The sequence below is a fragment of the Nomascus leucogenys genome, chromosome 22a, assembly GCF_006542625.1.
Source record: "Nomascus leucogenys isolate Asia chromosome 22a, Asia_NLE_v1, whole genome shotgun sequence".
Lineage (NCBI taxonomy): Eukaryota > Metazoa > Chordata > Mammalia > Primates > Hylobatidae > Nomascus > Nomascus leucogenys.
In genome coordinates, this window is record NC_044402.1 from 78,382,266 (window position 1) to 78,400,481 (window position 18,216).

Here is an 18,216-nt window from a genome sequence, read left to right on the forward strand (position 1 = left end):
TTAACCAAAACCCTTTTATCTAGAACAAGTTCTCTCAAATAGGAAGCTATCAAACTATTTCAAGCAGCAAGGAAACAAGGCAAAAAGGATCCTTTTGCTCACTTTCTGAGTCCTTTTTTGTCCAAAAGTAGAGTAAGATTAACCCCATCCTGTTGTATGCAACTACAAACACTGCAAAGAATAGTGATAGCACTAAATTACCATGACCCTGTAGGGTCGGGGGAACACACAGGTAAAACACACTTGTTATCATCTTCCACCTGGAGACCTTCAAGAAAGTGGGGATTCCAGATCCTAACACCAGGCTAATCCATCCTTGAATCCCTTCCCCATTCTCAGCTTTGTCTTCTCTCCTGACACAGAGTCAGCCTTCAGGAGCCATGAAACTAGAGAGCTGAGGACAAACAGAAGCATCTCTAGCAGCAGGGTCAGAGCCTTTTCACAGTCCCTGTGTGCCTGCTCTGCCCACTATGAACACGTTTCATGATGTTCTGTGTTCTTCCTCTTAGACACAATATCCACAGTGATTAAGGAGCTGGTTCCAGTCCATATTCCACCACTTACTACTCATGTGTTTTACCCTCTGGTCCTTGATTTTGTCTTCTTAAGAATGGGGATAATAGGGCTAGGCACGGTGGCTCACGCCTGTAATCCCAGCACTTTGGGAGGCCCAGGTGGGAGGATCATGAGGTCAAAGTTCGAGACCAACCTGCCCAACATGGTGAAAACCCATCTCTACTAAAAATATGAAAAATAGCCGGGCGTAGTGGCATGCACCTGTAATCCCAGCTACAAAGGAGGCTGAGGCAGGAGAATCACTTGAACATGGGAGGCGGAGGTTGTAGTGAGCTGAGATCGTGTCACTGCACTCCAGCCTAGGCAACAGAGTGAGACTCCATCTCAAAAAAAAAAAAAAAGAATGGGGATAATAATGGTATATATCTCACTAGATGATGAAGATTAAATGAGATAGTGCATGTAGAGGGCTTAGAATGGTGTTCAGCCTTACATAAAAGCTACCATAAAATGTTAACTTTGAAGACTAAATATCTTAGTGTCCAGTATTTTTCAGCAAACTTTCCTGCAACTACATCCTTCAATGTGTTTTCGCAAACAGAGATAGATTAACCAATTGATATCTACTTAAATAGTAAAACTGCAACGATTCCATGAAGACCATGTCCCCCAAATATGTCCCCCACCAGCCTGCAGTGCTACAGCCAATACCATTTTCTTTGCTGCTTTATGAGGGTGGCTTTTCTTACTGTGAGAATCGAGAGGCAGAGAACTCTCTAACCCTTAAGGGGAAGAAGAGGGAAAAGGATAAAGAACCAAAGGCCTCAATTACATACTCCAAGAATGTCAATTACATATTCCAAGTTTCCTAATCTTCCCTGTTTGCTAAATCAAGTATTTTTCCAACCATTCAATTACCATAGAACGACTATTAATTGATACCTTACACAATCACTGTTCTGAGGGACGTTCTTATTGAAATGTTTAACTTTGAACCACATTTTTCTTATCTCAAAGTGGGGATAATGATATATACCAAATTGGGTAGTTACATATAATAAAGAAGATGATGTAAATGAAAGTCTCTACCACAGTGAGCCACTCCACACTTTCACATCCCTGCAGGAGTATCTTTTCTCATCAGAAATAAATGTTTTATTAAATTGCAGGATGAGTAGAAAATAGGCTGCTGTCTCTAGAATTATTTTGTTCAGAAACAAATATTCTATGCATGACTATTGCATTAAAAAATGGGGTCAACTCTCTTCTTATAGAATTTTAAAGAATGAAGACATTTCTCAGTTGTGTTTTAATTTTTATCATTTATTATGTTTTTATTTTTTGCTTAATACTTTGTGTTATGACAAAAGAAGAACCAGGCAATATTCTTTTATTAGCTTTTCAATGGCTCTAGAACACTCCTTCAAAGAAGTCTTTGTAAAGTCTTTCTTCCCCACTGTCACAGTCCATGCATTAAAAGCTGACCAGCTATGTAAAATTAAAGTCAGAAAGAGGAGAGACTATAAACACAATTTCTAGTGAATTAAGTGTGAGAAGTCACTGAGTACCACCATTGCCACATATCAAATCTTGTCCAGAAGTGTTTTCTTATGTCTTCTAAGTTTTGTGAGAATCTTCACTCTAAAGCTCTAACTGATGAAAGCAACCCAGGCCTGGATCAATAAACACATTTACTTCGAGCCTTCTATAATTATCCTGAGACCAGGAGTTCGATAATGTCACCCATGCCCAGGCTTGGTATACACAGTCACCTCCTGATGCTTCCATGGTTCAACCCAACTCTGTGGCCAACACAAATAAGAAACTCTTCGATCCACCTTGTGTGACTTCTCAGAGAAAGAATTTATTCCTGCTATGCTGTAAAGGAGTACACGCTATCATCACCCACCTTGAAACTTCAGTGGTTTCCCTAGCTTTAATATTCTAAGACACTGTAAACAAAATTCATGCATTCTATTACTGCTTTCCAAATTGCGTAGATGTAAAGCAAATTCCTCTCTACCTTCATTATTTCAAGACTAAAAAAGCAGGCTTCATAGGCATGCAACCTGTGCAATCACAAGGGACCCCATGCTTAGAAGAGTCCTGTGCTTGATTCAAAGTCCTACTGTCCCAGGCTTAAAATTCTTAATTTTTGAACAAAGGTCCCAGGCTTCTCATTTTACACTGGGCTCTATAAATTATGTAGCCAGTCCTGCCAGAGTGTCTGAATTGTCTAACTCTATTTTCATGTGGCAGTCATCTTCTCTTCACTGTTTGTGGCACTGGGAATAAGACATGAATTAACGTTGGAAGTCAAAAGGATGAGCCAGGCTGAGGGCCACTGAGAGCAGCTGTGGAAAGCCTGGTCATATGACAGGTATACAGGCAGCAAGAAATGTCCACTCAAACTGAGTCCTCTGAAACCTTTGTGAAGTCTTCTGTAGTCCCATTTGACTTTGCTCAAAACTAATCAGGGTTTCTAGATGCATCAAGATATGTGTGTTATCTGTACATAAAAAATGTATCACTTCTGTCTGCAAATTTCAGTATTACATCTCAGAGAGGATGGCAAAATAGGCTTGCCTGCTAACTGCATTCAAAGCTCCACATACACATGCTCAACTTTTTGTTGAGTCTGATTCAGTTGTATTACTCAGCATTCTGTTAAGTGGTCTTCAATACTGTCATATAGTCTAAAGCAATTGATAGCTTTAGTGCCTCTATGACATCAGAAAATGCACAAGAATGACAATATGAGCAATCTACTCTTTTTCAAGAAAGATAAGCAATTCACTAGAGATGTGGAATGCTGTTTCCTAAAGCAATATCAATTCTGGATGTGGTTATGATGAAAAGCTATTAGTCATAGCACAGTATGAACAAAGTCCAGAAAGAATACTGTGCCCAGAGTCAAATCTTTCTATCACACTCAGAGGCGAGCTACAAATAAGAAAGGAAATAAATGCTCATTTCCTCTGTAAAAGAGAGGACATTTTTTCTGTGAATTCCTTTATGCACAAACTAGGGATTGATGTCATTGACACAGTGGGGAAATGACTCCACTCACTGACCCACTGGGGATGCAATCCTAAAGTTATACTCATGTGTTAGCAAGGATCTTCACTGCAGTTAATGAATGTCCCAATTTTGAGAGAATAGCTTTTCTGGTTGGCAGGAATCAAGAAGCATATGCTCAGTTAGTCACTGCCTCCTCATCTGAAATTCTTTCAACCTGAGGTTAAGAGCATTTATCTAAATACCAGGAGTCCACTGGAATCCTCCAGCCTCACCTCATGCCAGAAAGAGTAGATCAATGACACATTCTGGTCAAGACAAAAAGTAGTTGGAAATTACCATCACATCCTACCACTGAAAAAAAATAAAAACCCCAAACCAAAAAACTCCTTGAGAATTCCCAGCTTATCACATTATCTGGCCATGAAAGTTTATTCATATTCCAATATTTTCCATCAGATGCCTCAAATCCTTTAAGAAACAAGATGGAAATGAAGGGAGAGAAGGGGAAAGAGAATGAGAGAGAATTGACTATGTGACATTTGAATACAACCTAAAACTCACACCACTCACTACAGTTTCAGCTTCTTTAAATAATAATAATATGCAGAACCAACATACTTTTTCCTTTGATAAGCCTCATCCCAGCACCAACAGGGATAGGTAAGGATAGAGGTGGAATAAGGATTAACCTAGTACAAGCTACATGATTAATAACCATGTACTCTTTCAGAAGGAAACATAAATTATTTCAATCAGATAACTGCCTAGTCGATGAAAATTCACTTGTATATGGAATTTTCTGCATATAGGACTTTGTGGGTCCTGCTTTAATGTTACAATTTTAACACTCACTTATTTTTGCCTTTTAATAATGTGGTTGATCAATAACAGAACTTAACGATTTTTATTTTCAAAATTTATAGCAGTAATTTTTCAGAGTTACAAGTATGTGGGGGGGATAGTTTCAAAAAGTATTTAAGGCCAGGCAGTGGCTCACACGTGTAATCACAGCACTTTGGGAGGCTGAGGCAGGGCGATCACAAGGTCAGGAATTCAAGACCAGCCTGAACAACATGGTGAAACCCCATCTCTACTAAAAATACAAAAATTAGCTGGGTATGGTGGGGTGGGCCTGTAATCCCAGCTACTCAGGAGGCTGAGGCAGGAGAATTGCTTGAACACAGGAAGTGGAGGTTGCAGTAAGACGAGATCGCACCATTGCACTCCAGCCTGGGTGACAAAGCCAGACTCTGTCTCAAAAAAAAAAAAAAAGGAAGAAAAAGGCGGAGTGTGGTGTGGTGGCTCATGCCTGTAATCCTAGCACTTTGGGAGGTGGAGGTGGACAGATCACAAGGTCAACAAAAATTAGCCGGGCATGGTGATGCACTCCTGTAGTCCCAGCTACTTGGGAGGCTGAGGCAGGAGAATTGCTTGAACCCAGGAGGTAGAGGTTGTGGTGAACTGAGATCATGCCACTGCACTCCAGCCTGGGCACCAGAGTGAGACTCCATCTTAAATAAATAAATAAAATAAAGAACAAGTATTTAAAATATATCTTGGCTGGGCACAGTGGCTCATGCCTGTAATCCTAGCACTTTGGGAGGCCAGCATGGGTAGATTACTTGAGGTCAGGAGTTCGAGATTAGCCTGGCCAACATGGTAAAACCACCATCTCTACTAAAAATACAAAAATTAGCTGGTTGTGGTGGTACACACCTGTAATCCCACCTACTCAGGATTGGGAGGCTGAGGCAGGAGAATTGCTTGAACCTGGGAGGCAGAGGTTGCAGTGAGCCAAGATTGTGCCACTGTACTCCAGCCTGGGCGACAAAGTAAGACTCTGTCTCAAAAAGTAAAATATAATATATTGGGCCAGGCATGGTGGCTCACACCTGTAATCCCAGCACTTTGGGAGGCCGAGGCGGGCGGATCATGAGGTCAGGAGTTTGAGACCAGCCTGGCCAACATGGTGAAACCCCGTCTCTACTAAAAATACAAAAAATTAGCCAGGCGTGGTGGCAGGCACCTGTAATCCCACCTACTTGAGAGGCTGAGGTAGGAGTATCACTTGAACCCAGGAGGCGGAGGTTGCAGTGAGCCGAGACCATACCACTGCACTCCAGCCTGGGCAACAGAGTGAGACTCCATCTCAAAAAATGATAATAACAATAATAATAATAATAATAATAATATATCTTACATTTGGAAATGAAAATATATATACTCTTTTCATATGCAAATTATAGAAAGTCACATCAAACAACTTTTTCATGGCTGGTCAGGATAGAATTCTTCTAGATTTTTATGATGGCAGGAGTTTTTAAGTGCTGCAAAACATCTATATAAAGAGCATTATCTTTTTCCAATAAGTTTTTTGAGATTTCTTTTTAATTGGGTACATATTGAGGGGAAGAGATTTGGGCCATAATACAATCTCTTATTCTCAGCTCCAGTCCGACAAGAGACCCTAATTAAATTTCTAACTGTTCTCTAAATAACACATTTACCCTTATAGTAAAACTCATTTATAATAATGCTTTGGGGGGAGTACCTGATAACCCCTTAGAGGCTTCCTAATTATAAAAGACTAAATAATATATTACTGCTTTTTTTTCTAATTCTAAAATAATACATCTAACATAATCTTAATAAAGACAGTAGAGATAAAAATAGTACCAAAAAATCTACAGATCAATTTCATTATTCATATTAAGTGCTAACTGAACCCAGCATTATATCAAAATAATACACTACCACCAAACAGGATTCATCTCAGAAATAAAAGTAATACAAGACCAAAGTTTAACAAAGTTTTCAAACAGTATATAAATTAATACAGTGGAAAATAAAAATTGCCCAGAAATCAGATGGTGGTTAAGTGTGGAACAAGATTCCAGGGCGTCCACTCGCTTTAACTGTCAAAACGCCTGCATCAAAAACACTTGAATCAAAATGTTCTATGTATATAGATGGTAAACAGAAGTTACTAAAATATTTCTACCATTCATGCTATTTGCCTCTTCAGTAAGTATCTGCCTCCTACCTATTCTTAATCCATTTTCACTGATGTTTCTATGTCTAATGGTTAAGAGTACATTCTGTATAAACTTTTATTCCAATGGTTCTCTTTATCCTTAAACCCATTGTGTCAATGATTTGGCCAGAGATCAATGGTCATCAGAAGATAGTTAAGTAGCTGAAGCACTCTTTTAAGATACTTCAGCTAAGCATGCTTCTGATTTACACAATAATTTTTAAAGATCCCTCAGTTTGACATAATAGAACATTGATCTATCCAAATATCAGCCTTAACAAAGTCAGAACTATGACTGCCTAAAACTTCACCCCTTAGCATTTTGACTTGATTCCAACATAATTAAGATTGTCAAAGAACATGACAATATATACTTTACTTCAGTGATAGCTAGAAAACAGATACTCTTTTTTTTCTCTTTTTTTCTTAATTCTTAACTCTCATGGCTGAAATATATAGATGATTCTCCGCAAGCAGAAACATGGTACACTCCACTATCTGTGAGAAGACAAGCAAGGAAGCACTTGAGACTTAAGTTACACCACTGACTGTTGTTTCTAGGGGCACTTCTCAACCAGAATTTTCCTACTCATAAAATGGGGCTACCATTGTGGTTTTGCTCACCAAGGTAATACAGAGCCGAATGGAACTACCACTGTCATCTGGCCCTCTGCCCACAGGCAGCCAAACATCTGCGTGGTAGAGAGTAAGGCTAGGAGACAGTGGCATTTGAAGGCACAGATTCAACCCTCAGCTGTGTGGTTTTCTAATTGTGCAACCTGGAGCAAATAATTTAAAATCTTGAAACCTCTTTATTTTTCTTCTTTAAAAAAAAGTTTAGCTCTAAAATGAGAGTTTGAATAAAGTAATTTTTAAAGTCCCCTTGCTTTCTAAGATTTTCATATATTCAGTGTGCATGGTTCTTAAAATTTTTCTGTAAGGATTGATAAAATAAGGCTTGTGCAGCCTTTATGTCTTTAACGAGCTCAACGTGCAACCTGATTATCTGTGACTTCATTGATATAATCTTCCAATAGAATATTGCATTTCCTATTGATTATCTGTATATTCTGGCATATTGAGTGACATCATTTTTACAATTCATCAAATGGGGGTACTCTTTACTTTGAGCTCCCCTCCTCCTAAGTAGTAGGAATAGTCAATGCACTGTTTGTGAAAAATGACAAGCTAGGAAAAAGGAGAGGAAAGAACAATGACTTTCCAGCTCCACTATTAACTTCTTGCTAGACAAGACAGAATGCAGTTACCTCATCTATAAAGAAAAAAAATTAACAATTCTTACCTACCTCCTAAGAATATTGAGAGAATTATATGAGTTAATATATATGTGAAGATTAGACTCCGCAAATGTAAATTTTTTTTTTTTTTTTTTTGAGGCAGAATCTCACTCTGTTGCCCAGGCTGGAGTGCAGCGGCGCAGTCTCGGCTCACTGCAACCTCCCCGTCCCTGAGCGATTCTCCTGCTTCAGCCGGCCAAGTAGCTGAGACTACAGGCATCCACCACCACATCTGACTAATTTTTGTATTTTTAGCAGACACAGGGTTTCACTATGTTGGGTGGGCTGGTCTCGAACTCTTGAGCTCAAGTGATCCATCCGCCTCTGCCTCCCAAAGTGGTGGGATTACAGGCATGAGCCACTGTACCTGGCCTGCAAATGTAAATTTTGATGTTATCATAATGATTGATGTTTCCATCAGCTTCTAAGAGAGTAAACATAAAAAGCTGTATACATGGCATGTATGCTACCATCTTTCAGTTGACTGTCTTTCTAAACACAGCACTAGACCCACATGTCTGTGTGTTGGATAAGCTCCCTGACTTTAATGTCCATAATGAGCATGATACAAACATTTTACATCATTTAACCATAAAGAGCACAGAGTATTTTTCCAAGTTTTTTTTTCCTAGGGATAATTGTGAAGGATCACCTTCCAGGTGAATGGCTGCGACCTTGTACTTCCAGCACAAAGAGAATTGTGTTTTATATACTGATCCTAGTGAAGATGTAATTTCAAGAAGGAGAATGACTTATTACAATGTGCATTGCTGAGGGAACAATAACCCTTACTTGACCCAATGATCTGTGCATTATCTTCCCCTTGGTAACAATTTGAAGACAAGAATGTAAGAAGCAGTTTGGTTTCCAATTTTCTTTTACTTAAGAAATCCATACTGCTGATCAGAAGTTTGCCATAATTTGTACAGTTTTGTTATTTTAAACTGGATGGGTCTTTTTTTTTAATTACAAAAAGAAATTTACTTCAAAAGCATAAGGGGACATTTACATTTAAACAAGGTGATAAACAGGTGTCTTGCAAAAGAAAAAAAATCCACGGTATTAAGTTTTCATTCAAATTCGGAAGCAAAAATAACCGAAGTTGAGCACTATTGTCTTAGGAAAGGGAAAGAGAAGAGTGAGCGGTAAGGGAACAGTCAAATTAGTATCAAACTCGAGAGAGTAAAGTCACTTCTGCTCAGCTGTGAGTTTACAAATACGCTTATAAAGAGGAAATGTGGAAAATTATACTTAATGTTCAAATTTATTTAGCTGTAGTCTCAATACAATTTCTGTAGTTGAAATGGCTTTGGGCCACTGGCTGATATATCTCTGAGGTCCAGAGTAGCGGGTCAGTTTTCAAATGGCAATTTTATATTCCTTTGTTCAGATTCCAAGGGAGTTTAAGTTCAGCTCATACTCTTTTGGCACGTTTAGAGATTATTGCCACCAATCCATAACCAAGCTGACCAACTTTTGCTCACTTGTATCATTCTAGCCTTTCAGAACTATTTTCCCCATACACATGTGCAGTAATTCTAACAAAGGAATTTTGCTTCTTCTGCAGTGAGAGGTAATGGTAATGAAGACACCTGCTTTGGAATCACAAACTATTCCTCAAAAAATACATCAGACTACTAGAAATGTCATTCAGGCATTTGATTTGAATAGCAAACTTGAGGAGGGAAGATGAACTGTGAAACAAAAACATAGTAAACATTCAAATGCAGAACAAAGGCTCTATGCTACTAAAAATGCCCATGACATTAAACACTCCACAAACTGGAGTGTTAGGTTAAAACTCCATCTGCTGTTTTAACCTAAATATTCTATTGGCTAACTTATACAATAATTTTGATTAATAACCTGAGAAGTTAAAAATCTTGAAAACGGCAAAAACAAACCAAGAGAGCATCCCTTACTTATTGGTACCATGTTATCAAGTCACTTTTTCTGGGTAGCCCTGGTTATTAAATCTCCAAATTCTAAATTATACTATCTCTTCCTGTAGAAATCTATATGTACATCAGATTCAGTATTTTGGCTGTATTTCACCAATAGCAATCTCCAATTTGTCTTTGAAAATGCAGCCTAGCTGGGCGCGGTGGCTCAAGCCTGTAATCCCAGCACTTTGGGAGGCTAAAGCGGGTGGATTGCCTGAGGTTAGGAGTTCTAGACCAGCCTGGCCAACATGGTGAAATCCCATCTCTACTAAAAATACAAAAATTAGCTGGGTGTGGTGGCAGATGTCCATAATCCCAGCTACTTGGGAGGCAGAGGCAGGAGAATCGCTTGAACCTGGGAGGCGGAGGTTGCAGTGAGCCAATATCACGCCACTGCACTCCAGCCTGGGCAACAAGAGTGAAACTCTGTCTCAAAAAAAAAAAAAAAAAGAAAAGAAAAGAAAAAGAAAATACAGCCTTTATTTTTAGTTTTAAATAACAATAATCATGTAAGTGCAACTGACTTAGAATCCTTTGCTACTGGGAGTAAAAACCTAAATAACAAGTTAATAATGGATTCAGCCTCAAAAGGATAATCACTGTGTCAGACTACCCATTCCTGGAACTTAAAAAAGTGATTTATGTTGTGTAGTCAAGTTTCACAGCATGCATATATATATATATATATATATATATATATACACATATATATGTATACATATATATGTATATATATGTATACATATATATGTATATGTATATACACACATATACACACATATATGCTTATGTATGTATGTATGTATAGTATACACGGACATTTCTATTCAAATAGTAAGGTTCCATATTCAAAAGTTTGTATCACAATATATGGAAGAGTTAAGTAAGCAGTGCAAAGCAACTTACTGTCTCCTAAAAATGTAATGTCATTCCTACATTTTAAGAAAGCAGTGTAGATATTATGCTTTTATGACACTAGGTAGGAATGTTGCACCTAGCAGCTTTATTAAACAATGAAAACAAAATGTTAAGATTTACAGTTACTCTTCTCCATATACTGGGCAAAAAACTAAGACAGAGGAAAGAGGAAAGTCAGTAACTTTTCAAAACTGATAGTCTTTATCAGCAGAACTAGACTGAATTTCACTACATTTTAGAATGAACAGCTCTCAACAACAAATTATCAAGATATTTAAAAGTAAAAGATTCACAATTTGAAGTCCGAATAATGATATTGCAAAAACAAGCCAATATTGCAGACAAAGTATCCAAAAATATCACTGTAGTTTTACCTTGGACACAACCATGGTCTGTTACAAAAGTAGATCATACATACAAAGGTATAAAGAACATTAAGTTTTTAGCTGAAAGCAGCAGTCTGTTTAAAGGGACATCCCCAAAAATCCAATGAGTAGTAGAATTTAAGTATATTAAGCTCATGACTATGCTGAAGAATGCTGAGGTCTTATTCAGTAGAGTCTTCCACGACTACGATTTCCTCATGTGCCCCAACCTCGGCCACCTCTACTTTCCCTGAAGGGTCCTCTCATAATTAAAGTTGCCCAAATTGCTGCTATATTTCTCACTGGGAGGATTATAAATCTGCCTGGTATCTCTTTTTTGTCCTGCTGAAGATTTCTGGGGTGGTGAACCTGAAGTTGTATATTCACTGGCTCTCTTTTGCCCAATCTCAACCTTTTGTACAGGTTTCCAGGATAGTGTTACTGTGCTCTCATAAGAAGGAGGAATGTGGAAGAGATCCTTGGTTAAAACAATGATATTGTTTGTTGCTTTCAATGCAACAACTTTAATCTTCTCTTCTGTTTTATGTTCTCTTCTGTTCTCTGTTCTCTTCTGTTCTCACCCGTTTCACCCTGGAGAGCTAAGCGAAGTTGTCTGATATAAACTTGCAGGCCTCGTGCAAAGTATTGCAGCCTGATTTTGAAATCTTTGAGTTTTTTTGCATTCAGTTTGGCTGTTAAGAAATCTGGAAGTTTTTGACCCAACTGGTGAAAACTGTACAACAAACATTCCACATAACTGAACTGTAGCTTGGGTTCTTCATCACCACCATTCTCTCCATTTTCTGCTTCTTCTGGAGGGAGGGGCATGTATTCCAATAACTTAACCAATAGTTTCCTTAAATTTGTTTCTAGTTTTTCAATGTCACCACAAAATGAACTCATCTCCACCAACAATTTCAATACCTCCAACTGTATATCAAGACCTTCCACTGCAGTAGTCAAGATACTAAGGTTAGGGAGGACCTGCTCACAGAAATATGTCACAAACCTTGTGGAATGGACAGTTTTAGAGAAGAAGGGTACTGCCTGCCGAGTGCACTGTAAGAGCCTGTCCACACACTCAGGATCCGAGGGACTGAAGGTCTGTTCTATGTCAGCCTGTTCGGCCACCAGCTTTACAAGTTGCTGTCTTCCACTTACTGTCTGTAAGCTTTTTAACCCAGACAGTATTTCATGAATGGAACAAATTCTTCACGAGTCACATCTTCTAGGACGTGTTTGGATTCAGTTAGTATAAGCTCTTCCACTTCCTTTGTTAATATTTCATCTGGTAAAGTCTTAAGTTTTGTAGAAAGGAATTTAATTGCTCGTTCTCTAACAATGTCCTCTCCTTGAATTATTTGGCTGAACAATGAACCTAAAGTCCCTTTTCCATCCATATTAAATACACTTAACAGGGCATTGTTCACTAGGTTAAATTCTGCAGAGCCATCTGTCTCCAAAAGTTGCATTAGTGTATCTGCCACTCGAAGAAGATTTTCTCCAGTGGTAAATTGAGGCAGTTCTTTAATTGCTTGACGTCGGATAGATATATCTTCATCCTCACAGAGGTCTAACTGTGCATTGATAGCAGAATCAGCCAGTTCTGGAAAATGCTTAAAGAATTTCAGAATAAATTGAGCTGCTAATCATTTTTCCTTAGTACCACCTTTCACACCATCCAGTATCACTTGATAGGCATCTTTATGCTGGCCCACTCGCTCCGTGGCATCGGCCATGATGCCATAGTTGCCGTAAAGCTCCTCTACCATCGGCATGGTGAGCGACAAGCCCAGGGCCTGCTCCCGCTATCCTCGTCCTTGCTGGCGCCACCGCCACCTCAGCACTTCTCTAAGCCCACTACCTGCACCATTACACCCAACTGGATGGCTCTTTAAAGTGTAAAACAATGGAAACATCCATGACAACAAGCCACAGCATCAGGATCAAATCTTAAAACAATGGGCACTCTAGATCTAGTGCAAAATGTATTTTCAGTCTCATAGAGACAATAATTCCTGCCACCCTGTTTTAGAGGTTAAAATAGTAAGAACGGCAAAACGCCCATCATGTCCTGTGACTGTCCTAATCATGATGGGAATCATGTCAAAGTGTTAAGCCGAGACTTAAAAATAAATTTAGAGTCAACCACTGAAAAGAAGCAATGGACTTTTATAGGTTCATCCAAGGATCGTGGTTCTGTCTTCATGACAAGGGAGAATAACTGAAGATTTATTCTGATGCCTCACTCTGGGTTTGGAAATAGAAAGTGGAATACCTATAACAAATTTCAGTTACACTACATCACAAGTATCACTGAGACATTAGGACAAACAAAACTGATGTCGATATTAAAGCTTTGCAAAATCAATGAGAAACTTTTTTTAAGAGAAAGAAAGATGACAGATATGGATAGGTTTTTTGTAAATGAAGTATACCAAATAACCAAGCACTGAGAATGGAGTTAAAACTGCCCAGATGCTATGATGCTACCCAATGCTATTAAACATTGGGTGGCACATTTAAAGAAAAGGTACTGATTTCCCACAGACACTTATTATATGCTATGGAGAGCAATTCTTCCAAAATACCAAGCACACTTTTTGGATGGTTAAAACCCGTTCCAGCCTTCTGATGGTGTCAATTAATTCTTGTGAGGAATCATTTTAAATTCTCTCCAGTGAGAGAGTTTGCTATTATATTTTAGTTTTATTTAAACCCCCTCTCAAGAACTGTGTCTAATAGACCTTCAAAGCATCTCTGGGTAGCTCTAACTTACATAACCTTGTTTTTCAAAACCACTCATTACTTTCTTCCCCTCTTAACATACTCTCACTCCAGCTTGTGCCCTCCCTTGGGGCACCTTGCTGCCTGCTTTGGTAATATAGTCGTGCCTACCTTTGAGACTTTTTCTCATTTCTAAATAGAGTGTACAGAATATGAAAGGGGTGGGGGAAATGCTCTTTTGTTGATTGGCAATGGAATCAGAATCTGCCAGTGAAAATAACCTACAATCATATCTAGCCAGGATATTATCCATGGCACATGTGGGAGAAATAAAAGAAAATAATGGAAAATGACCAGAAAATGGTTTCATTTCTACCTTCAATTCAGAAAAGAAGAAAGGGAAAAAATAAATATCCAAGTAGATTTTTTAAATCACTACATATTGTTAAAAATAGAAATTACAAAGTATGCCACAGAGTTATATTATATTTGAAATTCTCCATAAACAGCATACTCCATAAATTTTGCTATACATAGGAAAATGCTCTAAGTAGGCTGCAGGGTAATTTACACTGGAACACCTCACTTTATCACTCAGTGCAATCAAATGCTATTTGCAAATTCTGATTTGAGGCACAACATTTTAAAGCAAGAAAAATGCTAAAATTAGACTAATCCTCACCTTCTTTTCATCCTCAGTTGAGGAAAATATAATAAACAACCATAAATTTAAAAATGTTTTGTCAGTAAAAGCACAAAATTGAAGAAAATGAAAATATTAAAGTATCTACCTCACAGTTGTATATGTTCAAAGCCGTTATTATTTTTTAATGATTTCTAACTCTTTGTTAGTTTTAAACTTTTTCTTACAGACACAAAGCTCAAGTGTGGTTACAAATATTTATGAAAAGCTGAAATGCCAACAGGCAATGTAATTTAGAAATAATGTTTTCCTCGTGTCAAGTATCCTCTCCTCACACACACACACACACACACAATTATTAAACCTCAGTTTATTTAACCATCCATACATGTATATCAGGCCCATCTACCTGTTCATGGTTCCCAAAAGTGAAGATGCAACAATAGGAAACTAATGAACATCCACCAAGTGTCCCCATGTGGTGTGCCAAGACAGGACAGTTGCAGACAATTCCTGGCTTTGCAAGCACAAGTCAAGCGACCCTGGACACATTTTTAAAATCTCTCACATTCAGTATTCTCATCCATAAGGTAAGAATTATAATAGTATCAACAGGGTTGTTGTGAGGATTAAATGAGACAATATATGCGAAGCACCTATCACAGAGTACACACTTAAATGTTTCCATTATTTTCTCATTTAAGAAGAAAAGAAAACACTGAGAAATACTGCGTGCTGTCCTGATGTCTATAATTTGCTTTACATTCCTTAGCAAAGACAATGTGAAATTGTGTGTGTGTGTGTGTGTGTGTGTGTGTGTGTGTGTGTGTAGTAGGTTTAATATGCCATCAAGGAGCAGACAGTTGCCCTAGTGAGAATTTATACTCCAGGGGTATTCAGAAAGCTGCACTCAAAATGTGGCTATTACAAGTGCTCCAGAGATCTTTATCTGCCTTCAATAGCATGGGGCTTTGCAATGTTAGAAATGGATTTCACTGGTGAAATCAGTAGCTTGTTAATCGGCGCAATGGATTTTAGATATCAACTCTGATTACTGCAATTAGTGCTATTCAAGATACATGCAGTTATAATATTCTAGGTCTCTGGAACATACAACCTACCTTTGCATTAATAAAGTATGAAAATCTAGTAAGTTCCAAACTTGTTTCCTTAGAGATAAGCCCTGAAGTTGTTTAATCCTGCCACTGGGTCAAAGGATTGGTGGTTGCCCACCAGCAGAAAACCAGATTCTGTCTTTGAAATATTGTTAGGAAAGTTAGGATTATCTAAAACAAATAGAGCTTGGGCTTCATGAAGCTTACTGAACAGAGTATATTAACCATTTGACCCAACTTGCCCACAAAATTTTGTTTAAATAAACATCTTTGTGTGTAACAGGATTTGGTCTATCTGGTTTTTATTTTTATTTTTTATAATTTCTACTTTTATTTTAGATTTGAGTATATAGGTGAGGTTTGTTACATGGGTATATTGTGTGATGCTGAGGTTTGGGATATGAATGATCCCATCACCCAGGTACTGAGCATATAACCCAATAGTTAGTTTTTCAACCCTTGCCCGTCTTCCTCCCTTCCCCCTCTAGTAGTCCCCATTGTCTATGGTTGTCTTTTTTATGTCCATGATTACCCAGTGTTTAGCTCCCACTTAAAAGTGAAAACATGCATTATTTGGTTTTCCGTTCCTGCATTAACTTGCTTATGATGATGGCCTCCAGCTGCAGCACGTTGCTGCAAAGGACATGATTTCATTCTTTTTTATGGCTGCACAGTATTCCATGGTGTCTATGTATCACATTTTCTTTATCCAATCCACTGTTCATGGGCGCCTAGGTTGATTCCATGCTTTGCTATTGTGAATACTGCTGTAATGAACATTCAAGTATATGTGTCTTTTTGGTAGAATGACTTATTTTCTTTTGGATATATACCCGGTAATGGGATTGCTGAGTCAAATGGTAGATCTGTTTTAAGTTCTTCAGGAAAAGAGATCTGCTTTTATTAAAACCAAATAGCAAGATTATAGGAAAGTAGCTAGCTTCCACCAAATTCAAACTCTTTTGAACCTATTATGAGGTACCTAGGAGGTATTATGAATAACCTAGAAGTTGTGTGATTGAACTGGCTTAGGTCAGTTTGCATCATGCTAGTGTTTATTTTGTGGTTAAAAAATTATGTCAGTTATAAAAAATTATATCAAAAATTAGACCAATGGTTGATTAATTCCTTGTGGAAGGCATGCATACACTGAATAAATCAAAGGGTAGAAATAAAGTGAAATTAGAAATCAAGGGAATGCAATTTTTAAAAATTATTGAAGCTGATAAAAGTTTAGTGAGTTCATATACTGCTATTGGCATTATGAATTAATATAATTTTCTGGAGAGAAAAATGAGTGAAATTTATCAAGAGCCCTTAAAACAAATGTTGCACCAATAAGCACATGATAGGATGATCAACATCATTAGCCATCAGGGTAAGACAAATGAAAACCACAATGAAATACCACTTCACACTCACTAGAATAGCTATAATTAAAAAGATAATAAGAAGTACTGACATGGGTGTGGAGAAATCGGAACCCTCATACATTGCTAGTTGCAATTCAAAATAGTGCAGCTATTTTGCAAAACAGTCTGGTAGTTCCTCAAAAGGTTAAACACTAGAGTTATTTTATGACCCAGCAATTCAATTCCTAGGTATATATCCAAGAGAAGTGAAAAAACTATGTTCACACAAAAACTTGTAAATAAATGTTCATAGAAGCATTATTCATAATAGTCAAGAAGTGAAAACAGCAACAAATATCCATCAACTGATGGATGAATAAATAAAATGGGGTATACCCATATGATGGCATATTACTGGGCCATAAAAAGAAATGATGTACTGATACATGCTACAACATGGATGAATCTTGAAAACGTTATGCTAAGGGAAAGAAGTCAGTCATCAAGGATTACATATTATATGGCTCTATTTATATGAATTGTCCAAAACTGGCAAACCCATGGAGATAGAAGGTAGACTGGTAGACTAGAAGGTACTACTCCTAGACTGGTATTAGGAGTAGGAGAGCTGGGGAAAATGGGGAGTGACTGCTAATGGGTATAGGGTTTCTTCTGGGGTGATGGAAATTTTCTGAAATGGAGTGTGGTGATGGTTTACACAACTCTGCAAATGTACTAAAAACCACTGAATTAAATGGAGTGTTGTATGGTATGTGAATTATATCCCAATAACACTGTTTAAAAAATTAATGTTTAAATCTCTTGACTCAGTAATCCTAAGCATTAGTTTGAACCATATAAAACTGCAGATATCGGATCATTTTTGACCTACAAAACAGCAATTTAATAGTTCAACCTAACAGCTATTCTAAGACACAGTCCAAGACTTATTTGTAAAGATGTCATTATTTGTAATTTTATAAGAATGTGGTTTTTGAAACAACCTAAATGTTAAGAAATAAAATGATTAAATAAACTATTGTATAAGTACATGGTGGAAAATAATGCAAACATGCAAATTATATCTTTGAAGAATTATTTAAAGTATGATGAAATACTGTGTGTACTACTTTATGCAAATTTTTAAAACATACTTTTATTTGTAGGTAAAAACAAATAAATATAGGTAAATAAACCAAGAATTTAACAGTATTATCTCTGAAAGTTAGGATTGTGGGTGATACTAATTTTTCCTTTTTTGTATTTTTCAAATTTTCTATAATA

The 18,216-nt window shown here is 37.5% G+C and overlaps 1 protein-coding gene and 1 pseudogene across 1 annotated transcript in view; both read right to left on the minus strand.

Moving 5' to 3' along the window:
* The window catches only part of PDE11A (phosphodiesterase 11A), a 428,560-nt gene that overhangs the window by 339,723 nt on the left and 70,621 nt on the right, over positions 1-18,216 (minus strand). The window lies entirely within an intron of this gene.
* LOC100593807 lies at positions 11,276-12,873 on the minus strand (annotated as a pseudogene).